The sequence below is a fragment of the Cherax quadricarinatus genome, chromosome 30 (genome assembly GCF_038502225.1).
Source record: "Cherax quadricarinatus isolate ZL_2023a chromosome 30, ASM3850222v1, whole genome shotgun sequence".
Taxonomy (NCBI): domain Eukaryota; kingdom Metazoa; phylum Arthropoda; class Malacostraca; order Decapoda; family Parastacidae; genus Cherax; species Cherax quadricarinatus.
The window spans coordinates 13,658,038-13,683,037 of record NC_091321.1 but is presented as its reverse complement, the minus strand read 5'-3'; the positions used below and the strand labels follow the sequence as shown (position 1 = coordinate 13,683,037).

The following is a 25,000-nucleotide window of genomic DNA, read 5'->3' as shown; positions in this document are numbered from 1 at the left end:
CAAACCAACCATCACACACCGATCCCTCTGTTTCCACCCCCCGCACCACAGTTACAGTATTAGAACAGAAGTTGAAGGTTTGGTACACAAATGCAGATGGATTAACGAATAAACATGAGGAATGGCAAGAAAGAATCAATGAGAAGTCCCCAGACATCATAGCAGTTACAGAAACAAAACTCATGGAGACAATAACAGATGCAATCTTCCCACCAGGATACCAGATCATGAGGAAAGATAGAAGGGGTAGGGGGGGAGGTGGGGTTGCTCTGCTCGTAAAAAACAGATGGAAATTCGAGAAAATGGAAGGAATAGATGAGACAGGAGAAAGAGACTACATAGCAGGTACACTTCAGTCTGGGGAACACAAAGTGGTCATTGCAGTGATGTATAATCCACCACAGAACTGCAGGAGGCCAAGAGAGGAATATGAAGAGAGCAACAGAGCAATGGTGGACACACTTGCTGAGGTGGCAAGAAGAGCTCACTCCAGCAGAGCAAAGTTGCTGGTTATGGGGGATTTCAACCACAGGGAGATTGACTGGGAAAACCTGGAGCCACATGGGGGTCCCGAAACATGGAGAGCCAGGATGTTGGACGTGGTGCTGGAAAACCTCATGCACCAACATGTTAAGGACACTACCAGAGTGAGAGGGGAGGATGAACCAGCAAGATTGGACCTTGTGTTCACCCTGGGCAGCTCAGACATTGAGGACATCAAGTATGAGAGTCCCCTAGGAGCTAGCGACCACGTGGTTCTGTGCTTTGAATACATAGTAGAGCTGCAAGTGGAGAGAATAACAGGAGTAGAATGGGAAAAGCCTGACTATAAAAGAGGGGACTACATAGGGTTGAAGAACTTCATGCGGGAGGTCCAGTGGGACAGAGAACTGGCAGGAAAGCCAGTAAATGAAATGATGGAATATGTAGCAACAAAATGCAAGGAGGCAGTGGAAAGGTTCATTCCCAAGGGCAACAGTAACAACGGGAAGACCAGAACAAGCCCCTGGTTTACCCGACGGTGTAAGGAGGCAAAAACAAAGTGCAATAGAGAATGGAAAAAGTACAGAAGGCAGAGAACACACGAAAATAGGGAGATCAGTCGCAGAGCCAGGAATGAGTACGCACAGGTAAGGAGGGAGGCCCAGCGACAGTATGAAAATGACATAGCATCGAGAATCAAGACTGACCCGAAACTGTTGTATAGCCACATCAGGAGGAAGACAACAGTCAAAGACCAGGTGATCAGATTAAGGACAGAAGGTGGAGAACTCACAAGAAATGATCAGGAGGTATGTGAGGAGCTGAACAGGAGATTTAAGGAAGTTTTTACAGTAGAGACAGGAAGGGCTGTGGGAAGACAGCACAGAAGGGAACATCAAGAGGCAATATACCAACAAGTGTTGGATGACATACGAACAACTGAGGAGGAGGTGAAGAAGCTCTTAAGTGACCTTGACACCTCAAAGGCGATGGGACCGGACAACATCTCCCCATGGGTCCTTAGAGAAGGAGCAGAGATGCTGTGTGTGCCTCTAACCACAATCTTCAACACATCCCTTGAAACTGGGCAACTACCTGAGAAATGGAAGACAGCTAATGTAGTCCCCATATTTAAGAAAGGAAACAGAAACGAGGCACTAAACTACAGACCTGTGTCTCTGACATGTATTGTGTGCAAAGTCATGGAGAAGATTATCAGGAGGAGAGTGGTCGAACACCTGGAAAGGAACAAGATTATAAATGAAAACCAGCATGGGTTCATGGAAGGCAAATCTTGTATCACAAACCTCCTGGAGTTTTATGACAAGGTAACAGAAGTAAGACACGAGAGAGAGGGTTGGGTAGATTGCGTTTTCCTAGACTGCAGGAAGGCCTTTGACACAGTTCCCCACAAGAGATTAGTGCAGAAGCTGGAGGATCAGGCACACATAAAAGGAAGGGCACTGCAATGGATAAGGGAATACCTGACAGGGAGGCAGCAACGAGTCATGGTACGTGAAGAGGTATCACAGTGGGCGCCTGTTACGAGCGGGGTCCCACAGGGGTCAGTTCTAGGACCAGTGCTATTTTTGATATATGTGAACGACATGATGGAAGGAATAGACTCTGAAGTGTCCCTGTTCGCAGATGACGTGAAGTTGATGAGAAGAATTAAATCGGACGAGGATGAGGCAGGACTGCAAAGAGACCTGGAGAGGCTGGACATGTGGTCCAGTAACTGGCTCCTCGAATTCAATCCAGCCAAATGCAAAGTCATGAAGATTGGGGAGGGGCAAAGAAGACCGCAGACAGAATATAGGCTAGGTGGACAAAGACTACAGACCTCACTCAGGGAGAAAGACCTTGGGGTGACCATAACACCGAGTACATCACCGGAGGCACACATCAACCAAATAACCGCTGCAGCATACGGGCGCCTGGCAAACCTGAGAATAGCGTTCCGATACCTCAATAAGGAATCGTTCAAGACACTGTACACTGTGTATGTTAGGCCCATACTGGAGTATGCAGCACCAGTCTGGAACCCACACCTGGTCAAGCACGTCAAGAAGTTAGAGAAAGTACAAAGGTTTGCAACAAGGCTAGTCCCAGAGCTCAAGGGAATGTCGTACGAGGAAAGGTTAAGGGAAATCGGACTGACGACACTGGAGGACAGAAGGGTCAGGGGAGACATGATAACGACATACAAGATACTGCGGGGAATAGACAAGGTGGACAGAGATAGGATGTTCCAGAGAGGGGACACAGGGACAAGGGGTCACAACTGGAAGCTGAAGACTCAGACGAGTCACAGGGACGTTAGGAAGTATTTCTTCAGTCATAGAGTTGTCAGCAAGTGGAATAGCCTAGCAAGTGAAGTAGTGGAGGCAGGAACCATACATAGTTTTAAGAAGAGGTATGACAAAGCTCAGGAAGCAGAGAGAGAGAGGATCCAGTAGCGATCAGTGAAGAGGCGGGGCCAGGAGCTGAGTCTCGACCCCTGCAACCACAATTAGGTGAGTACAATTAGGTGAGTACACTACAACATACTTCACGCTCATCAACAACTTTCTCTAGCGGAGAAAACATGACTGTAACGCCAAACTACCAATCACGTCGCCAAAATATTACCATCGAGCAGCACAATATTTTCCAGGACAATAAAATATTACCTCACACGAGAAGAAAATTACCCGTAGTGTAGAAATATTACCAGTAATTTTAAAACATTGCCCATGAAGGTATTCTCTGGGAGGATGTGAATATATGGCAGGAATCTTGGAAGTATTCTGCGTGTCTTGGAAATATTCTATGTGTCTTGGAAATATTCAATGTGTCTTGGAAGTATTCTATGTGTCTTGGAAATATTCTATGTGTCTTGGAAGTATTCTATGTGTCTTGGAAGTATTCTATGTGTCTTGGAAATATTCTATGTGTCTTGGAAATATTCTATGTGTCTTGGAAGTATTCTATGTGTCTTGGAAATATTCTACGTGTCTTGGAAATATTCTACGTGTCTTGGAAATATTCTATGTGTCTTGGAAATATTCAATGTGTCTTGGAAGTATTCTATGTGTCTTGGAAATATTCTATGTGTCTTGGAAGTATTCTATGTGTCTTGGAAGTATTCTATGTGTCTTGGAAGTATTCTATGTGTCTTGGAAATATTCTATGTGTCTTGGAAGTATTCTATGTGTCTTGGAAGTATTCTATGTGTCTTGGAAATATTCTATGTGTCTTGGAAGTATTCTATGTGTCTTGGAAGTATTCTGCGTGTCTTGCAAATATTCTATGTGTCTTGGAAATATTCTATGTGTCTTGGAAGTATTCTATGTGTCTTGAAAATATTCTATGTGTCTTGGAAATATTCTATGTGTCTTGGAAGTATTCTATGTGTCTTGGAAATATTCTATGTGTATCGGAAATATTCTATGTGTCTTGGAAGTATTCTGCGTGTCTTGGAAATATTCTATGTGTCTTGGAAATATTCTATGTGTCTTGGAAGTATTCTATGTGTCTTGGAAATATTCTATGTGTCTTGGAAGTATTCTATGTGTCTTGGAAATATTCTATGTGTCTTGGAAATATTCTATGTGTCTTGGAAATATTCTATGTGTCTTGGAAATATTCTATATTCTACGTGTCTTGGAAATATTCTACGTGTCTTGGAAATATTCTATGTGTCTTGGAAATATTCTATGTGTCTTGGAAGTATTCTATGTGTCTTGGAAATATTCTATGTGTCTTGGAAGTATTCTATGTGTCTTGGAAGTATTCTATGTGTCTTGGAAGTATTCTATGTGTCTTGGAAATATTCTATGTGTCTTGGAAGTATTCTATGTGTCTTGGAAGTATTCTATGTGTCTTGGAAGTATTCTATGTGTCTTGGAAGTATTCTATGTGTCTTGGAAATATTCTATGTGTCTTGGAAGTATTCTATGTGTCTTGGAAATATTCTATGTGTCTTCGAAATATTCTACGTGTCTTGGAAGTATTCTATGTGTCTTGGAAATATTCAATGTGTCTTGGAAGTATTCTATGTGTCTTGGAAGTATTCTATGTGTCTTGGAAGTATTCTATGTGTCTTGGAAATATTCTATGTGTCTTGGAAATATTCTATGTGTCTTGGAAGTATTCTATGTGTCTTGGAAGTATTCTATGTGTCTTGGAAGTATTCTATGTGTCTTGGAAGTATTCTATGTGTCTTGGAAGTATTCTATGTGTCTTGGAAGTATTCTATGTGTCTTGGAAGTATTCTATGTGTCTTGGAAATATTCTATGTGTCTTGGAAGTATTCTGCGTGTCTTGGAAGTATTCTATGTGTCTTGGAAATATTCTATGTGTCTTGGAAGTATTCTATGTGTCTTGGAAATATTCTATGTGTCTTGGAAGTATTCTGCGTGTCTTGGAAGTATTCTATGTGTCTTGGAAGTATTCTGCGTGTCTTGGAAGTATTCTATGTGTCTTGGAAGTATTCTGCGTGTCTTGGAAGTATTCTATGTGTCTTGGAAGTATTCTGCGTGTCTTGGAAGTATTCTATGTGTCTTGGAAATATTCTATGTGTCTTGGAAGTATTCTATGTGTCTTGGAAGTATTCTGCGTGTCTTGGAAGTATTCTATGTGTCTTGGAAGTATTCTGCGTGTCTTGGAAGTATTCTATGTGTCTTGGAAGTATTCTGCGTGTCTTGGAAGTATTCTATGTGTCTTGGAAGTATTCTATGTGTCTTGGAAGTATTCTAAGTGTCTTGGAAGTATTCTATGTGTCTTGGAATATTCTATTCTATGTGTCTTGGAAGTATTCTATGTGTCTTGGAAGTATTCTATGTGTCTTGGAAGTATTCTATTCTGCGTGTCTTGGAAATATTCTATGTGTCTTGGAAGTATTCTATGTGTCTTGGAAGTATTCTGCGTGTCTTGGAAGTATTCTATGTGTCTTGGAAGTATTCTGCGTGTCTTGGAAGTATTCTATGTGTCTTGGAAGTATTCTGCGTGTCTTGGAAGTATTCTGCGTGTCTTGGAAGTATTCTGCGTGTCTTGGAAATATTCTATGTGTCTTGGAAGTATTCTATGTGTCTTGGAAGTATTCTGCGTGTCTTGGAAGTATTCTATGTGTCTTGGAAATATTCTATGTGTCTTGGAAGTATTCTGCGTGTCTTGGAAGTATTCTATGTGTCTTGGAAATATTCTATGTGTCTTGGAAGTATTCTGCGTGTCTTGGAAGTATTCTATGTGTCTTGGAAATATTCTATGTGTCTTGGAAGTATTCTATGTGTCTTGGAAATATTCTATGTGTCTTGGAAATATTCTATGTGTCTTGGAAATATTCTATGTGTCTTGGAAATATTCTATGTGTCTTGGAAATATTCTATGTGTCTTGGAAGTATTCTATGTGTCTTGGAAGTATTCTATGTGTCTTGGAAGTATTCTATGTGTCTTGGAAGTATTCTATGTGTCTTGGAAATATTCTATGTGTCTTGGAAGTATTCTGCGTGTCTTGGAAGTATTCTATGTGTCTTGGAAATATTCTATGTGTCTTGGAAGTATTCTGCGTGTCTTGGAAGTATTCTATGTGTCTTGGAAATATTCTATGTGTCTTGGAAGTATTCTGCGTGTCTTGGAAGTATTCTATGTGTCTTGGAAATATTCTATGTGTCTTGGAAGTATTCTATGTGTCTTGGAAATATTCTATGTGTCTTGGAAGTATTCTATGTGTCTTGGAAGTATTCTATGTGTCTTGGAAATATTCTATGTGTCTTGGAAGTATTCTATGTGTCTTGGAAGTATTCTATGTGTCTTGGAAGTATTCTATGTGTCTTGGAAATATTCTATGTGTCTTGGAAATATTCTATGTGTCTTGGAAATATTCTATGTGTCTTGGAAATATTCTATGTGTCTTGGAAGTATTCTATGTGTCTTGGAAATATTCTATGTGTCTTGGAAGTATTCTGCGTGTCTTGGAAGTATTCTATGTGTCTTGGAAATATTCTATGTGTCTTGGAAATATTCTATGTGTCTTGGAAGTATTCTATGTGTCTTGGAAATATTCTATGTGTCTTGGAAGTATTCTATGTGTCTTGGAAGTATTCTATGTGTCTTGGAAATATTCTATGTGTCTTGGTAATGTGTCTTGGAAATATTCTATGTGTCTTGGAAATATTCTATGTGTCTTGGAAATATTCTATGTGTCTTGGAAATATTCTATGTGTCTTGGAAGTATTCTATGTGTCTTGGAAGTATTCTATGTGTCTTGGAAGTATTCTATGTGTCTTGGAAATATTCTATTCTATGTGTCTTGGAAATATTCTATGTGTCTTGGAAATATTCTATGTGTCTTGGAAGTATTCTATGTGTCTTGGAAATATTCTATGTGTCTTGGAAGTATTCTATGTGTCTTGGAAGTATTCTATGTGTCTTGGAAATATTCTATGTGTCTTGGAAGTATTCTATGTGTCTTGGAAGTATTCTATGTGTCTTGGAAGTATTCTATGTGTCTTGGAAATATTCTATGTGTCTTGGAAGTATTCTGCGTGTCTTGGAAGTATTCTATGTGTCTTGGAAATATTCTATGTGTCTTGGTATTCTGCGTGTCTTGGAAGTATTCTATGTGTCTTGGAAGTATTCTATGTGTCTTGGAAGTATTCTGCGTGTCTTGGAAGTATTCTATGTGTCTTGGAAGTATTCTATGTGTCTTGGAAGTATTCTGCGTGTCTTGGAAATATTCTATGTGTCTTGGAAGTATTCTATGTGTCTTGGAAGTATTCTGCGTGTCTTGGAAGTATTCTATGTGTCTTGGAAATATTCTATGTGTCTTGGAAGTATTCTGCGTGTCTTGGAAGTATTCTATGTGTCTTGGAAATATTCTATGTGTCTTGGAAGTATTCTATGTGTCTTGGAAATATTCTATGTGTCTTGGAAGTATTCTGCGTGTCTTGGAAGTATTCTATGTGTCTTGGAAATATTCTATGTGTCTTGGAAGTATTCTGCGTGTCTTGGAAGTATTCTATGTGTCTTGGAAATATTCTATGTGTCTTGGTATTCTGCGTGTCTTGGAAGTATTCTATGTGTCTTGGAAATATTCAATGTGTCTTGGAAGTATTCTATGTGTCTTGGAAGTATTCTATGTGTCTTGGAAGTATTCTATGTGTCTTGGAAGTATTCTATGTGTCTTGGAAGTATTCTATGTGTCTTGGAAGTATTCTATGTGTCTTGGAAGTATTCTATGTGTCTTGGAAATATTCTATGTGTCTTGGAAATATTCTATGTGTCTTGGAAGTATTCTATTCTATGTGTCTTGGAAATATTCTATGTGTCTTGGAAGTATTGTGCGTGTCTTGGAAGTATTCTATGTGTCTTGGAAATATTCTATGTGTCTTGGAAGTATTCTATGTGTCTTGGAAGTATTCTATGTGTCTTGGAAATATTCTATGTGTCTTGGAAGTATTCTATGTGTCTTGGAAGTATTCTATGTGTCTTGGAAGTATTCTATGTGTCTTGGAAGTATTCTATGTGTCTTGGAAATATTCTATGTGTCTTGGAAAGTATTCTATGTGTCTTGGAAATATTCTATGTGTCTTGGAAGTATTCTATGTGTCTTGGAAGTATTCTATGTGTCTTGGAAGTATTCTATGTGTCTTGGAAGTATTCTATGTGTCTTGGAAGTATTCTATGTGTCTTGTGTCTTGGAAATATTCTATGTGTCTTGGAAGTATTCTATGTGTCTTGGAAGTATTCTGCGTGTCTTGGAAGTATTCTATGTGTCTTGGAAGTATTCTGCGTGTCTTGGAAATATTCTATGTGTCTTGGAAATATTCTATGTGTCTTGGAAGTATTCTGCGTGTCTTGGAAGTATTCTATGTGTCTTGGAAGTATTCTGCGTGTCTTGGAAATATTCTATGTGTCTTGGAAGTATTCTATGTGTCTTGGAAGTATTCTGCGTGTCTTGGAAGTATTCTATGTGTCTTGGAAGTATTCTGCGTGTCTTGGAAATATTCTATTCTGCGTGTCTTGGAAGTATATGTGTCTTGGAAGTATGCGTGTCTTGGAAGTATTCTGCGTGTCTTGGAAGTATTCTATGTGTCTTGGAAGTATTCTATGTGTCTTGGAAATATTCTATGTGTCTTGGAAGTATTCTATGTGTCTTGGTATTCTGCGTGTCTTGGAAGTATTCTGCGTGTCTTGGAAGTATTCTGCGTGTCTTGGTATTCTATGTGTCTTGGAAGTATTCTATGTGTCTTGGAAGTATTCTATGTGTCTTGGAAGTATTCTATGTGTCTTGGAATGTGTCTTATTCTATGTGTCTTGGAAGTATTCTATGTGTCTTGGAAGTATTCTGCGTGTCTTGGAAGTATTCTGCGTGTCTTGGAAGTATTCTATGTGTCTTGGAAGTATTCTATGTGTCTTGGAAGTATTCTATGTGTCTTGGAAGTATTCTATGTGTCTTGGAAGTATTCTATGTGTCTTGGAAGTATTCTTGGAAGTATTCTGCGTGTCTTGGAAGTATTCTATGTGTCTTGGAAGTATTCTGCGTGTCTTGGAAGTATTCTATGTGTCTTGGAAGTAAAGTATTCTGCGTGTCTTGGAAGTATTCTATGTGTCTTGGAAGTATTCTATGTGTCTTGGAAGTATTCTATGTGTCTTGGAAGTATTCTATGTGTCTTGGAAGTATTCTGCGTGTCTTGGAAGTATTCTGCGTGTCTTGGAAGTATTCTATGTGTCTTGGAAGTATTCTGCGTGTCTTGGAAGTATTCTATGTGTCTTGGAAGTATTCTGCGTGTCTTGGAAGTATTCTGCGTGTCTTGGAAGTATTCTATGTGTCTTGGAAGTATTCTGCGTGTCTTGGAAGTATTCTATGTGTCTTGGAAGTATTCTGCGTGTCTTGGAAGTATTCTATGTGTCTTGGAAGTATTCTGCGTGTCTTGGAAGTATTCTATGTGTCTTGGAAGTATTCTATGTGTCTTGGAAGTATTCTGCGTGTCTTGGAAGTATTCTGCGTGTCTTGGAAGTATTCTATGTGTCTTGGAAGTATTCTGCGTGTCTTGGAAGTATTCTATGTGTCTTGGAAGTATTCTATGTGTCTTGGAAGTATTCTGCGTGTCTTGGAAGTATTCTATGTGTCTTGGAAGTATTCTGCGTGTCTTGGAAGTATTCTGCGTGTCTTGGAAGTATTCTGCGTGTCTTGGAAGTATTCTGCGTGTCTTGGAAGTATTCTGCGTGTCTTGGAAGTATTCTGCGTGTCTTGGAAGTATTCTGCGTGTCTTGGAAGTATTCTGCGTGTCTTGGAAGTATTCTGCGTGTCTTGGAAGTATTCTGCGTGTCTTGGAAGTATTCTGCGTGTCTTGGAAGTATTCTGCGTGTCTTGGAAGTATTCTGCGTGTCTTGGAAGTATTCTGCGTGTCTTGGAAGTATTCTGCGTGTCTTGGAAGTATTCTGCGTGTCTTGGAAGTATTCTGCGTGTCTTGGAAGTATTCTGCGTGTCTTGGAAGTATTCTGCGTGTCTTGGAAGTATTCTGCGTGTCTTGGAAGTATTCTGCGTGTCTTGGAAGTATTCTGCGTGTCTTGGAAGTATTCTGCGTGTCTTGGAAGTATTCTGCGTGTCTTGGAAGTATTCTGCGTGTCTTGGAAGTATTCTGCGTGTCTTGGAAGTATTCTGCGTGTCTTGGAAGTATTCTGCGTGTCTTGGAAGTATTCTGCGTGTCTTGGAAGTATTCTGCGTGTCTTGGAAGTATTCTATGTGTCTTGGAAGTATTCTGCGTGTCTTGGAAGTATTCTGCGTGTCTTGGAAGTATTCTGCGTGTCTTGGAAGTATTCTGCGTGTCTTGGAAGTATTCTGCGTGTCTTGGAAGTATTCTGCGTGTCTTGGAAGTATTCTGCGTGTCTTGGAAGTATTCTGCGTGTCTTGGAAGTATTCTGCGTGTCTTGGAAGTATTCTGCGTGTCTTGGAAGTATTCTGCGTGTCTTGGAAGTATTCTGCGTGTCTTGGAAGTATTCTGCGTGTCTTGGAAGTATTCTGCGTGTCTTGGAAGTATTCTGCGTGTCTTGGAAGTATTCTGCGTGTCTTGGAAGTATTCTGCGTGTCTTGGAAGTATTCTGCGTGTCTTGGAAGTATTCTGCGTGTCTTGGAAGTATTCTATGTGTCTTGGAAGTATTCTATGTGTCTTGGAAGTATTCTATGTGTCTTGGAAGTATTCTATGTGTCTTGGAAGTATTCTATGTGTCTTGGAAGTATTCTATGTGTCTTGGAAATATTCTATGTGTCTTGGAAATATTCTATGTGTCTTGGAAGTATTCTATGTGTCTTGGAAGTATTCTATGTGTCTTGGAAGTATTCTATGTGTCTTGGAAGTATTCTATGTGTCTTGGAAATATTCTATGTGTCTTGGAAGTATTCTATGTGTCTTGGAAGTATTCTATGTGTCTTGGAAGTATTCTATGTGTCTTGGAAGTATTCTATGTGTCTTGGAAGTATTCTATGTGTCTTGGAAATATTCTATGTGTCTTGGAAATATTCTATGTGTCTTGGAAGTATTCTATGTGTCTTGGAAATATTCTATGTGTCTTGGAAATATTCTATGTGTCTTGGAAATATTCTATGTGTCTTGGAAGTATTCTATGTGTCTTGGAAATATTCTATGTGTCTTGGAAATATTCTATGTGTCTTGGAAATATTCTATGTGTCTTGGAAGTATTCTGCGTGTCTTGGAAATATTCTATGTGTCTTGGAAATATTCAATGTGTCTTGGAAGTATTCTATGTGTCTTGGAAGTATTCTATGTGTCTTGGAAATATTCTATGTGTCTTGGAAGTATTCTATGTGTCTTGGAAATATTCTATGTGTCTTGGAAATATTCTATGTGTCTTGGAAGTATTCTATGTGTCTTGGAAGTATTCTATGTGTCTTGGAAATATTCAATGTGTCTTGGAAGTATTCTATGTGTCTTGGAAATATTCAATGTGTCTTGGAAGTATTCTATGTGTCTTGGAAATATTCTATGTGTCTTGGAAATATTCTATGTGTCTTGGAAATATTCTATGTGTCTTGGAAATATTCTATGTGTCTTGGAAGTATTCTATGTGTCTTGGAAATATTCTATGTGTCTTGGAAATATTCTATGTGTCTTGGAAATATTCTATGTGTCTTGGAAGTATTCTATGTGTCTTGGAAATATTCTATGTGTCTTGGAAATATTCTATGTGTCTTGGAAGTATTCTATGTGTCTTGGAAGTATTCTATGTGTCTTGGAAGTATTCTATGTGTCTTGGAAGTATTCTATGTGTCTTGGAAATATTCTATGTGTCTTGGAAATATTCTATGTGTCTTGGAAATATTCTATGTGTCTTGGAAATATTCTATGTGTCTTGGAAGTATTCTATGTGTCTTGGAAATATTCTATGTGTCTTGGAAATATTCTATGTGTCTTGGAAGTATTCTATGTGTCTTGGAAATATTCTATGTGTCTTGGAAATATTCTATGTGTCTTGGAAATATTCTATGTGTCTTGGAAATATTCTATGTGTCTTGGAAATATTCTATGTGTCTTGGAAATATTCTATGTGTCTTGGAAATATTCTATGTGTCTTGGAAGTATTCTATGTGTCTTGGAAGTATTCTATGTGTCTTGGAAATATTCTATGTGTCTTGGAAATATTCTATGTGTCTTGGAAATATTCTATGTGTCTTGGAAGTATTCTATGTGTCTTGGAAGTATTCTATGTGTCTTGGAAATATTCTATGTGTCTTGGAAGTATTCTATGTGTCTTGGAAATATTCTATGTGTCTTGGAAGTATTCTATGTGTCTTGGAAATATTCTATGTGTCTTGGAAATATTCTATGTGTCTTGGAAGTATTCTATGTGTCTTGGAAATATTCTATGTGTCTTGGAAGTATTCTATGTGTCTTGGAAATATTCTATGTGTCTTGGAAATATTCTATGTGTCTTGGAAATATTCTATTCTATGTGTCTTGGAAGTATTCTATGTGTCTTGGAAGTATTCTATGTGTCTTGGAAGTATTCTATGTGTCTTGGAAATATTCTATGTGTCTTGGAAATATTCTATGTGTCTTGGAAATATTCTATGTGTCTTGGAAGTATTCTATGTGTCTTGGAAGTATTCTATGTGTCTTGGAAGTATTCTATGTGTCTTGGAAATATTCTATGTGTCTTGGAAATATTCTATGTGTCTTGGAAGTATTCTATGTGTCTTGGAAGTATTCTATGTGTCTTGGAAATATTCTATGTGTCTTGGAAGTATTCTATGTGTCTTGGAAGTATTCTATGTGTCTTGGAAATATTCTATGTGTCTTGGAAATATTCTATGTGTCTTGGAAGTATTCTATGTGTCTTGGAAATATTCTATGTGTCTTGGAAGTATTCTATGTGTCTTGGAAGTATTCTATGTGTCTTGTATTCTATGTGTCTTGGAAGTATTCTATGTGTCTTGGAAGTATTCTAAAGTATTCTATGTGTCTTGGAAATATTCTATGTGTCTTGGAAATATTCGATGTGTCTTGGAAATATTCTATGTGTCTTGGAAATATTCTATGTGTCTTGGAAATATTCTATGTGTCTTGGAATGTGTCTTGGAAATATTCTATGTGTCTTGGAAATATTCTATGTGTCTTGGAAGTATTCTATGTGTCTTGGAAATATTCTATGTGTCTTGGAAATATTCTATGTGTCTTGGAAATATTCTATGTGTCTTGGAAGTATTCTATGTGTCTTGGAAGTATTCTATGTGTCTTGGAAATATTCTATGTGTCTTGGAAATATTCTATGTGTCTTGGAAATATTCTATGTGTCTTGGAAATATTCTATGTGTCTTGGAAATATTCTATGTGTCTTGGAAATATTCTATGTGTCTTGGAAGTATTCTATGTGTCTTGGAAATATTCTATGTGTCTTGGAAATATTCTATGTGTCTTGGAAATATTCTATGTGTCTTGGAAATATTCTATGTGTCTTGGAAGTATTCTATGTGTCTTGGAAGTATTCTATGTGTCTTGGAAGTATTCTATGTGTCTTGGAAATATTCTATGTGTCTTGGAAATATTCAATGTGTCTTGGAAATATTCTATGTGTATTGGAAATATTCAATGTGTCTTGGAAATATTCTATGTGTATTGGAAATATTCTATGTGTCTTGGAAGTATTCTATGTGTCTTGGAATATTCTATGTGTCTTGGAAATATTCAATGTGTCTTGGAAATATTCTATGTGTCTTGGAAATATTCTATGTGTCTTGGAAGTATTCTATGTGTCTTGGAAATATTCTATGTGTCTTGGAAATATTCTATGTGTCTTGGAAGTATTCTATGTGTCTTGAAAGTATTCTATGTGTCTTGGAAATATTATATGTGTCCTGGAAGTATTCTATGTGTCTTGGAAATATTCAATGTGTCTTGGAAATATTCTATGTGTCTTGGAAGTATTCTATGTGTCTTGGAAGTATTCTATGTGTCTTGGAAATATTCTATGTGTCTTGGAAGTATTCTATGTGTCTTGGAAGTATTCTATGTGTCTTGGAAATATTCAATGTGTCTTGGAAATATTCTATGTATCTTGGAAATATTCTATGTGTCTTGGAAGTATTCTATGTGTCTTGGAAGTATTCTATGTGTCTTGGAAATATTCAATGTGTCTTGGAAATATTCTATGTGTCTTGGAAATATTCTATGTGTCTTGGAAATATTTTATGTGTCTTGGAAGTATTCTATGTGTCTTGGAAATATTCTATGTGTCTTGGAAGTATTCTATGTGTCTTGGAAATATTCAATGTGTCTTGGAAATATTCTATGTGTCTTTGAAATATTCTATGTGTCTTGGAAATATTTTATGTGTCTTGGAAGTATTCTATGTGTCTTGGAAATATTATATGTGTCTTGGAAGTATTCTATATGTCTTGGAAATATTCTATGTGTCTTTGAAGTATTATATGTGTCTTGGAAGTATTCTATGTGTCTTGGAAATATTCTATGTGTCTTGGAAATATTCTATGTGTCTTGGAAATATTCTATGTGTCTTGGAAATATTCTATGTGTCTTGGAAATATTCTATGTGTCTTGGAAATATTCTATGTGTCTTGGAAATATTCTATGTGTCTTGGAAATATTCTATGTGTCTTGGAAATATTCTATGTGTCTTGGAAATATTCTATGTGTCTTGGAAATATTCTATGTGTCTTGGAAATATTCTATGTGTCTTGGAAATATTCTATGTGTCTTGGAAATATTCTATGTGTCTTGGAAATATTCTATGTGTCTTGGAAATATTCTATGTGTCTTGGAAATATTCTACATAACTAGAAAATAACTTATTGACCACTGAATATCTCAGACAACTTCTGGGCATCATGAGAAACTCTTGGGAGTCTGAGAGAAAAAATCTGCTTATCTGATATATGACCGTATATGATATAGGACCCCAAAGTATATACATATATATATATATACATACATATATATATATATATATATATATATATATATATATATATATATATATATATATATATATATATATATATATATATATATATATATATATATATATATATATATATATATATAATATTTATAAGTTACATTTGGTCGCTATATGACTTCCAACACATTTTAAATAACTTTTTAATAGAGCAATAAAGTTAGTCATTAAATGTCAAGTTTGATAACTAACTCATCTCCTCAATAAGTAAATAATAATAAAGTACTTGTGGATGCACACTCAGAACTCAACTTTCATCAAGAAAATTCGATACGCCACATTCTGCGTGACATTTTACGAAGTTAGGCCTACGACATATGCTGGCTTATATTTTACAAAGTTAGGCCTACGTCCTATGCTGGTTTATATTTTACAAAGTTAGGCCTACGACCTATGCTGGCTTATATTTTACAAAGTTAGACCTACGACCTATGCTGGTTTATATTTTACAAAGTTAGGCCTACGTCCTATGCTGGCTTATATTTTACAAAGTTAGGCCTACGACCTATGCTGGCTTATATTTTACAAAGTTAGGCCTACAACCTATGCTGGTTTATATTTTACAAAGTTAGGCCTACGACCTATGCTGGTTTATGTTTTACGAAGTTAGGCCTACGACCTATGCTGGTTTATATTTTACAAAGTTAGGCCTACGACCTATGCTGGTTTATATTTTACAAAGTTAGGCCTACGACCTATGCTGGTTTATATTTTACAAAGTTAGGCCTACGACCTATGCTGGTTTATATTTTACAAAGTTAGGCCTACGACCTATGCTGGCTTATATTTTACAAAGTTAGGCCTACGACCCATGCTGGTTTATATTTTGCAAAGTTAGGCCTACGACCTATGCTGGTTTATATTTTACAAAGTTAGGCCTACGACCTATGCTGGTTTATATTTTACAAAGTTAGGCCTACGACCTATGATGGCTTATATTTTACAAAGTTAGGCCTACGACCTATGCTGGTTTATATTTTACAAAGTTAGGCCTACGACCTATGCTGGTTTATATTTTACGAAGTTAGGCCTACGTCCTATGCTGGTTTATATTTTACAAAGTTAGGCCTACGTCCTATGCTGGCTTATATTTTACAAAGTTAGGCCTACGACCTATGCTGGCTTATATTTTACAAAGTTAGGCCTACGTCCTATGCTGGTTTATATTTTACAAAGTTAGGCCTACGACCTATGCTGGCTTATATTTTACAAAGTTAGGCCTACGACCTATGCTGGCTTATATTTTACAAAGTTAGGCCTACGACCTATACTGGTTTATATTTTGCAAAGTTAGGCCTACGACCTTTGCTGGCTTATATTTTACAAAGTTAGGCCTACGACCTATACTGGTTTATATTTTACGAAGTTAGGCCTACGACCTATGCTGGCTTATATTTTACAAAGTTAGGCCTACGACCTATACTGGTTTATATTTTACGAAGTTAGGCCTACGACCTATGCTGGCTTATATTTTACGAAGTTAGACCTACGACCTATGCTGGCTGAATCAAGATGGTCCTCCGGTAACACTCGGCTACACGGGTTGGGTTCCCAAGAATGAGATCTGTCAGCGGGAAGCTGTGCCAACAGCTGATCACAAGACGTAATAAGTCTTGCTTCTATACGACTTATAAAAAGAAGTGTTGCATGTGACGGAACGAAAGACGAACACAGGATCTTAATACTTCTCTAATTGGGTTTCTCAGAAGCCAAGAGAGACGTTCATCATATGTGCGTCTGCGTCAGGACTCAACATTTTTACGTTGTGTAAATTTAGGCACGTTATTATGAACCTTTGGCTCTGTTATATAACTGTAGGCGTTCTATTGTGTAACTCTAGATGCTCTATTGTGTAACTCTAGGTTCTCTATTGTGTAAATCTAGGTGCTCTATTGTGTAAATCTAGGTGCTCTATTGTGTAAGTCTAGGAGCTCTATTGTGTAACTCTAGGAGCTCTATTGTGTAACTCTAGGAGCTGTATTGTGTAACTCTAGGAGCTCTTGTGTAACTCTAGCTTTATTGTATGTTGTAGCTGCTATATTTTGTTAAGGGAGGTTACTGGGAGAATTATCGGCTAATTGCAATGATCTGTCATGCACTAGAGGCAGCTTCAGTTCTGACTACAGTCATTATCCGTCAGAGTAGAGGGGCTTCAAATGTAGACTTGGTTATAGTGCTCATTACATTCACGAACAAGAACAAACATTAGACTAACGCACTTGTCTGACTCAATCCACATATCAGTATTAACGAGCAACAAGGCACTACAGTGCTGTTCAACGTACGCAAAACGAAATACCTACGAGGGTTTTAAACACCGCAAATATTTCCACAGATATTTTGCTTATTTTGAGAGGTTCATGCGTAATCCGGTGCCATAGTGAGAAGAACCTCAAGAGTCAGTTCTAGAACTGACTCTGCTTGTCTCATACTGCCCATCACTGCCAGTTCTTGTAAGGCTGATGTCTCAATTGTGTTGGCAGTGACTGACAGCAGTGGCACCGGTGTGTAATTGACGACCTCCACCCGTCTCCCGGTTACGGGTATAAAGTACATTTGCCGTTTTCCAAGTAACAATCTAAGGCTGTTCCTGTTCCTGTCAAGGAATTTGAGGAGACGGATGTCTTATTGACTTTCTGTCGCCCAGTTCCCTTCTATATGTCCGCTTTCTGCCTGTCTGGTTATATTCTATGTCTGCGTGTCTGTGTCTGACCTGTCGCAAAATTTATATACCCGGTATCTGTCACATATCCCTCTCTATTCAGTGTGTTTATCTCTCTCTCTCTTTCTCTCTCTCTCGCTTTCCCATTTAATTCAGGTAACAGGAATCTGTATATAATTGCCCTATTCCCAAAATAGACGGCAGTTGTGCGGGATTATCAAATTAGCATAACATCATGTCATATTTCCTCGCTGGAATATCAGTCAGAGCTAATTTTAGGCAACAGAAAACGCGATTGTTAATGAAATCTTAAATGTTGTCGCAAATTGAGACAGGCAGAGCATATAGTGTGTGTGTGTGTGTGTGTGTGTGTGTGTGTGTGTGTGTGTGTGTGTGTGTGTGTGTGTGTGTGTGTGTGTGTGTGTGTGTGTGTGTGTGTGTGTGTGTGTGTGTGTGTGTGTGTGTGTCTTTCTCAGTTTGTATACACAGAATATACACCGAATGGTATGGCTCTCTCAGTATATATACAACTAGAGATGTGTATATACAGCTTGTGTCTCGTGAAAGGTATCTCTCAGTGTGCATGAACTTAAAATTGACTTTATTCTCTCTCTATCTCTCTCTCTCTCTCTCTCTCTCTCTCTCTCTCTCTCTCTCTCTCTCTCTCTCTCTCTCTCTCTCTCTCTCTCTCTCTCTCTCTCTCTCTCTCTCTCTCTCTCTCTCTCTCTCTCTCTCTCCCTCCCTCTCTCTTTTTTTTTTTTTTTTTTACACAGGGTTTGACAAGGTTAAGGATCCCTAGCTTTATTGACAGCTATTTACAGGTTAAGGATTCCTAACTTTATTGGCAAGCTAAGAGCTGTTACCTACATCAGCTCATTTGAAAGCATTTTTATTGTTATGAGACATACAAGTAGGGAACAGGATGAAGTTGGAGCCATCTGTGGGCCAGCATTTTCATTTGATCAACTGACTTTATCTCGTTGACATCATTATGCTGAACGAATGTGTTCCATACTCGAGTCATCCTGGGTATGTATGATCTCAGATGGAGTGATGTTCTGGAGAAGGGTACAGCCAGAGTGAAGTTGCTGCTTTCTGCCCGTCTTGTGGCATAAAAGCTTGTTTCACGCTGTCCTCGAAGTGGATCCAAGTGTGGTATTTTGACAATATTGGCCTTGTACATAACAGTAAGGCCACCCACATCCCTCCTATGTTGAAGGCTCTGCTGAAATGACAGATCTATCCAGGATGGGTCCAGGCGAGAGATGAGACGTCTTGCTCTGTTCTCTACTCTGTCAAGCAGTCGCAGATGAGAGGGGGGGCAGGCAAACCAAGAAAGTGGAGCATACTCAAGGTGTGAGCGTACTTGTGCCTCTTACAGGATCTTGCAACCCCTACTGTCAAGCAGATGGGAGATACGGCGAAGTGCTGTAAGCTTCCTGGCTGCCTTCTTTGCAAGATTTACAACGTGGTTCTTCATGGTTAGTTTGGAGTCAAATTTCACCCCAAGGATATCAACTTCTTCTCCAGGTGCCAACATCCTCCCATTCATCCTTACTACTGCACCAGCATTACCATCATGGTGCCTAGAGACGATCATCATTTGCGTTTTCTCAGGTGCAAATGTTACTTGCCATCTATTTCCCCAAGCTGATATAGCTCTCAGCTGGTGATTGATGTAGCTTAGAGCAGCTGGCATTTCTTCTCTTGGATAAGTGAATGTCAGTGTACAGTCGTCTGCATATGCATGTGATTCTGGGATGAGATGAAGAAGGTCGTTGAAGTAGACATTCCATAACAATGGACCCAGCACGCTTCCTTGTGGAACACTTGCCCCCCCGCTCTCTCCCTCTCTCTCTCTCTCTCTCTCTCTCTCTCTCTCTCTCTCCCTCTCTCTCTCTCTCTCTCTCTCTCTCTCTCTCTCTCTATAAAGCAAACATCTAGAAAACAAAATAAGATCAAGAACAATGGCGTCTCTCGTCAACCACAAAAGTCGGTCTCTAAGAAAAAAAAAATAGCCACTATTTTGAAAAAAAAATTTAGAAGCCACATAAACTGGAAATAATATTCAATATTATCTAGTGTTTTAGTAAGAAAAATTAAATTAAAGTATCAAAACCAAGATAATATTGCTACAAATTATAAACTTTCTGTAGATGCTGTGATATTAGACAAATTTGGGCACCTTTACTGATGGTTTTTTTTAATATAGATTATACTATATCAGTTATTTAGCTATTAAAAATTTTCCGATATGGAGATGGATTTTTTTGGGGGGGAGAGAGGGGGGGAGAATGTTCGGTTAATGCCAGGATGGGCGCGTGTGGCACTGCGTAGATATGTGCCACTCACACTTCATATGTGCCACCCACACTTCATATGTGCCACCCCCACTTCATATGTGCCACCCACACTTCATATGTGCCACCCACACTTCATATGTGCCACCCACACTTCATATGTGCCACCCACACTTCATATGTGCCACCCACACCTCAAATGGCCCAGCCCATATTTGGTATACCGACGCCCACAGCTTGCCCTCTACTTTCCACATACCCCCACGTCTCACATAAATTGTACACACACTTCGTATATCACCTTCAATCTCTCTCTCACTCTCTCTTTCTCTCTCTCACTAGAGCTGCGACTCGACCCCTACAACCACAAATAGGTGATAGTACACAAATTTAAGATATATTTCATAAGTATAATTCAGAAGTGATGGTTTCTGGCCCAGTGTTTGTGACAGCTCCGCCGCCTTACTATACCGTGAGAGAATAACTTCTGCACTACTCAGGCTAGTGTACGTGCGTGTGAGAGTGAGTGAGAGGGTGAGAGTATGAGTGAGAGAGAGAGAGTGTGTGAGTGAAAGTGAGCGTGAGAGAGCAGCATACAGTATTAATCAACGATAAGTTCAACGTAAATCCCATTTTCTTGGATAGATATGCCAGGTTGTAGGAGGCTGAAAACACGTCTTCAGGGAGAAGTATATTGTATCCGTCTGAGGATGGTGTTCGAACCCTCGTCTGCTCTTAATTCAAAGTTGATTTACCGATAGTCAAAAGAATTTCTACTAATATTGTTGGCGAGTTCAGAAATCATCAGTAAAGAGGTCGAGATTTTAACAGCAACTCCAGGTGGCAGATTCTCTGTTGTCAGAGTTGCAATCAACGGGACTCGTTACCTCCTGGTGTAATCACTTGCCCAGTGGATTACTCTCTCTCTCTCTCTCTCTCACACACACACACACACACACACACACACACACACACACACACATGAATACACAATACACACTCGCTAATAATCTTTAGTCCGAGTCTTCGTGAGGGATTAGAAATCTATCTGAGTAAAAGCAAAGAAGCCTATCTATTTGAGTGAAAGGATAGAGGACTGTCTACCTGAGCAGATGAACAAAAGTCCGAGTGAAGAAATTGAAATCTGAGTGAAGGAATAGACGCAGTCTATCTTATTAATAGAATAGTCTATTTTAGCAAGGGGAACATCCTCGGTCTATCTGTTGCATTCAGCGCACTACCTACTCCCCTTAATGCACCCCGCCTCATTGCAGAGGTGGCAAGGTATCGTGCACTCTGCATCTGCACGTTGCACGCCGAGTGTGGGGCTGGCACAGGCGTCTGCACTCTCCTCGCGTGCACCTTCATTCTGTCTCCATCGCGTGAACTCTTACGTGCACTCTTAGAGATTCTCTGAGGTCCACTCGCAGAGCGCACTCCACTGCAGGAAGTACAGCGGCAAGCAACACATCGACACGCACTCTGGGTAAATTATGCACTCTCTCTCTCTGTCTCTGTCTCTGTCTCTGTCTGTCTGCCTGTCTGTCTCTCTCTCTCTCTCTCTCTCTCTCTCTCTCTCTCTCTCTCTCTCTCTCTCTCTCTCTCTCTCTCTCTCTCTCTCTCTCTCTCTCTCTCTCTCTCTCCAACTCTCATTCTCTCTGCCTGCTACAGTCACATTATCAGGGCCAACTAAGACCCCTTAACTGCCTTGTTAGCATTAGCTAATAACAGATCCTAATTCTGGGTAACTACTTCTAACAATCCAGGCTTTGTTTCCAAGCATTTTTCTTAAGTGCGTTCCAAAGCCGTAGCCTCACTCCGTACCGTACCTACTGTACGGTACGATACCCATTGCTATTATCACCATTTATCTTATTACACCATTACTACGAGTTCCCAAAAAAATTATTATTATATTATTATAATTATTATTATTATTATTATTATTATTATTATTATTATTATTATTATTATTATTATTATTATTATTATTATTATTCTATGATTAGCTGAGACGGGGAAGAGTTGGTGACGTACATAAAAGCTATATTTGTTTGTTTACATATCGTAAGAGAGGTTCATCTAGGGGGGAGATGTGTAAATCTTGTTTATTGTTTACGTTTTGCCGGATGGAGGAGGAGGAGGAGGACTGGAGGAGCCGGCTGTTCTGCTGCCAAGTGAGGATATTGTAAGAAATAATGTTTTGTGGAGAATTATATAAACAAGAAAATTCACAGCAATCCATCATTGGTCATGTTAGGTCGACTGTCGGTGTGCGTGGCGGAGAGCGACGCACACACACACACACACACACACACACACACACACACACACACACACACACACACACACACACACACACACACACACACACACACACACACACACACACACACACACCATTCGTTCAGGCTGAATTTTAAGAAGCTTTCCATTCTAGATTATCATTAAAACTTAGAGCCCCGAGATTATTTTCGCCAGTCTGCTGTATCAGAGATGTGTACGCAGTGTGTACGTCACACACTGTGCTGATAACACCACTACTCCACTACTCTGGATTTGTGTACATTGAAAAGAGCAACCCACGTACTCCTGGGTTGTACTTCCATGTTAGTTATTATTGAGAAGTACATGGAGTCTACCTGGAGGGCATTCCGGGGATCAACGCCCCCGCTGCCCGGTCCATGACCAGACCTCCCGGTGGATCAGGGCCTGATCAACGAGGCTGTTACTGCTGGCCGCACGTAGTCCAACATACGAACCACAGCCCGGCTGATCTGGCACTGGCTTTAGAGTGTAGGTGGGTGTGAGTTGGACCCGACTAGCTTGTGCTACTAGGTCGGATGCCGTGCTCCTCCCTTAAGTGACGTGACTGACCTGACTAGGTCAAGGCATTGGCTTAAGCCGGTGTGAGAACTGAACCTGCCTTGCATAGGCCAGTAGGCCTGCTGCAGTGTTCCTTCTTAATTATGTTCTTATGTTTAGTTATTTACTGAGAGTCTACTGCAGTACACACCAGTCAAGGATACTCTAGGGATTAGAGTATCCTTGACTGGTGGTTAACCTGTGACACGTAGCCTTAATAGCCCTCGTGTAGTCCACAGGCTACATGATTCATCTGTAGCAGTTTATTATTACAAAAATGTGATATATATTATCTCTCAGAAAACTGCAGCAGTTAGCGGTAAACGTTACAATGAATAATGGAGGTGACTCGATCCACCGTCCTCAAACCTCCAGGTCAGCTCAGCGTGTAAGCTGTAAACTCAAGTTGAGTAAAAACTTTTGAAGAGATGAATGTGTAAGTTAGGCGAGTGAATCACACATTACGTAATGTAATGCACTACGTAGTTAGGTTAGGTAATGTACACGTACGTTACTATGTATGATAATTTGTGTAACTCTAGTTATATATACCTGTACCTAAATAAACTTAATGAAAAAAACGATAACATTATTATTGTTATTATTATTATTATTATTATTATTATTATTATTATTATTATTATTATTATTATGCCAGCAAGGACACACTAACAAAAAAAAAATAACTAAATAAAAAACTGTGTAGAAGGTACAATGGAAAAATATTCTTTTTAAATGCAATGGTAGATGACTACATTGGTGTCAGATGGAAACAGTGTCCCAAAAACCACTGGGAATATTTAACCTGTGTTCGAAAAAATGTAGGTAGTTACATGTAGATAAACACAACATTATCTCTACTGTTCTACTTCTTTCTGTCTTTCTCTGTTTGTCCCGTCCTTGTCCTCCTCTCCTACGTATATATACTGACTCCATCACCTTCGTATGTTAGTGTGACTTGTCAATGTTTCAAGTGTGTCCGTAACGTTGTTATAAGCCACTGTCCCCTATGTGAGGGTTATTTGTGTCTGTAATTATAATTTTTTTATTATATAATAATAAATTTATAACATAAGATTGGTGCATATTATACAGAGATTTGTAAATTATTGGTGAAAGTGGTGATGGTAGTGGTGGTGGTGATAGTCATGACTGTGGTTGTGGTGGTGGTGGTGAAAGATGTACTGGTAATGGTCATGATAGTGTTGGTGGTTGTAGTGTTGGTGGTTGTAGTACTAGTGGTGGTAGTTTTGGTTCGAGAAGTATTGGTGGGTGGTACTGGTGATGGTGGTTGTGGAGGTGGTGATTGTGGTAGTTCGTGTAGACACATATGCTAGGTGTGTCTGTGTCTCACGCGATCGTCTGTAGAGCGCCTAGCATTTATCCACCCACACACACACACACACACACACACACACACACACACACACACACACACACACACACACACACACACACACACACACACACACACACACACACACACACACACACACACACACACACACACACACACACACACACACACACACACACACACACACACACACACACACACACACCTTATAAACACTCCTCGCTGACAGTCTCTCTTCACCCAAACACAACAATATGTAGTTACCCTGTATGTAGTGTGTAGCTTGTGTAGTGGAGCTCCAGCTCCTGGACTCGCCTCTTGACATGAAGTCGAATGGTTTAATTAGTTCCTAGTTTCTTGGGTTTTGTAATATCTTCTTGTGATCCTTGTAAGGAATTAAAGAGTTTAAAGCCATGTAAAGGGGGTTATATGCTATTTAAATGGACTTGGAAACCATGTAAAAGAGTCTGAAACATTGTAAAGGAGTGTGAAAGCATATAAATGGAGTTTGAAGTCATGTACAGGACTTTGAAGTCATGTGCAGATGTTTAAAGTCATGCCCCCTCGTCTCCTGTTGCTCAGTGGTGAAATATGTATCACTGCCACTGTTATTCTAGTGTCTCTGGACTTTAAAGTGCCTACTGCATAATCCCCGAGATCCTCTGTGTTCTAATTACTTCGTTCAAGTCTCCACTGGTTTCTTATCATCATTGTTACTCCCACTCCTCCTCCTCCTCCTCCTCCTCTATTTTTCAGACCTCTGAGAATGTTTCATTTGTTATCATTCCTGAGGTTTTGTCTCCGTGAGAGCAACAATATCAAGGTTCTCCTCTGCTGCTCTCTCTTTCATGACTT

The 25,000-nt window shown here is 39.1% G+C and overlaps 1 protein-coding gene across 2 annotated transcripts in view; it reads left to right on the top strand.

Annotated features, from left to right (window-relative positions):
* Positions 1 to 25,000, top strand: part of LOC128692652 (uncharacterized) — a 140,351-nt gene that overhangs the window by 40,480 nt on the left and 74,871 nt on the right. The window contains exon 1 of one of the 2 annotated variants that reach the window (XM_070089923.1): positions 21,271 to 21,409. The exons of the other annotated variant lie outside the window; for it this stretch is intronic. The gene's annotated coding sequence lies outside the window, so the exon portion shown is untranslated. Of the gene's footprint in view, positions 1 to 21,270; positions 21,410 to 25,000 lie in introns of those variants that run through there. 2 annotated transcript variants of the gene reach the window in all.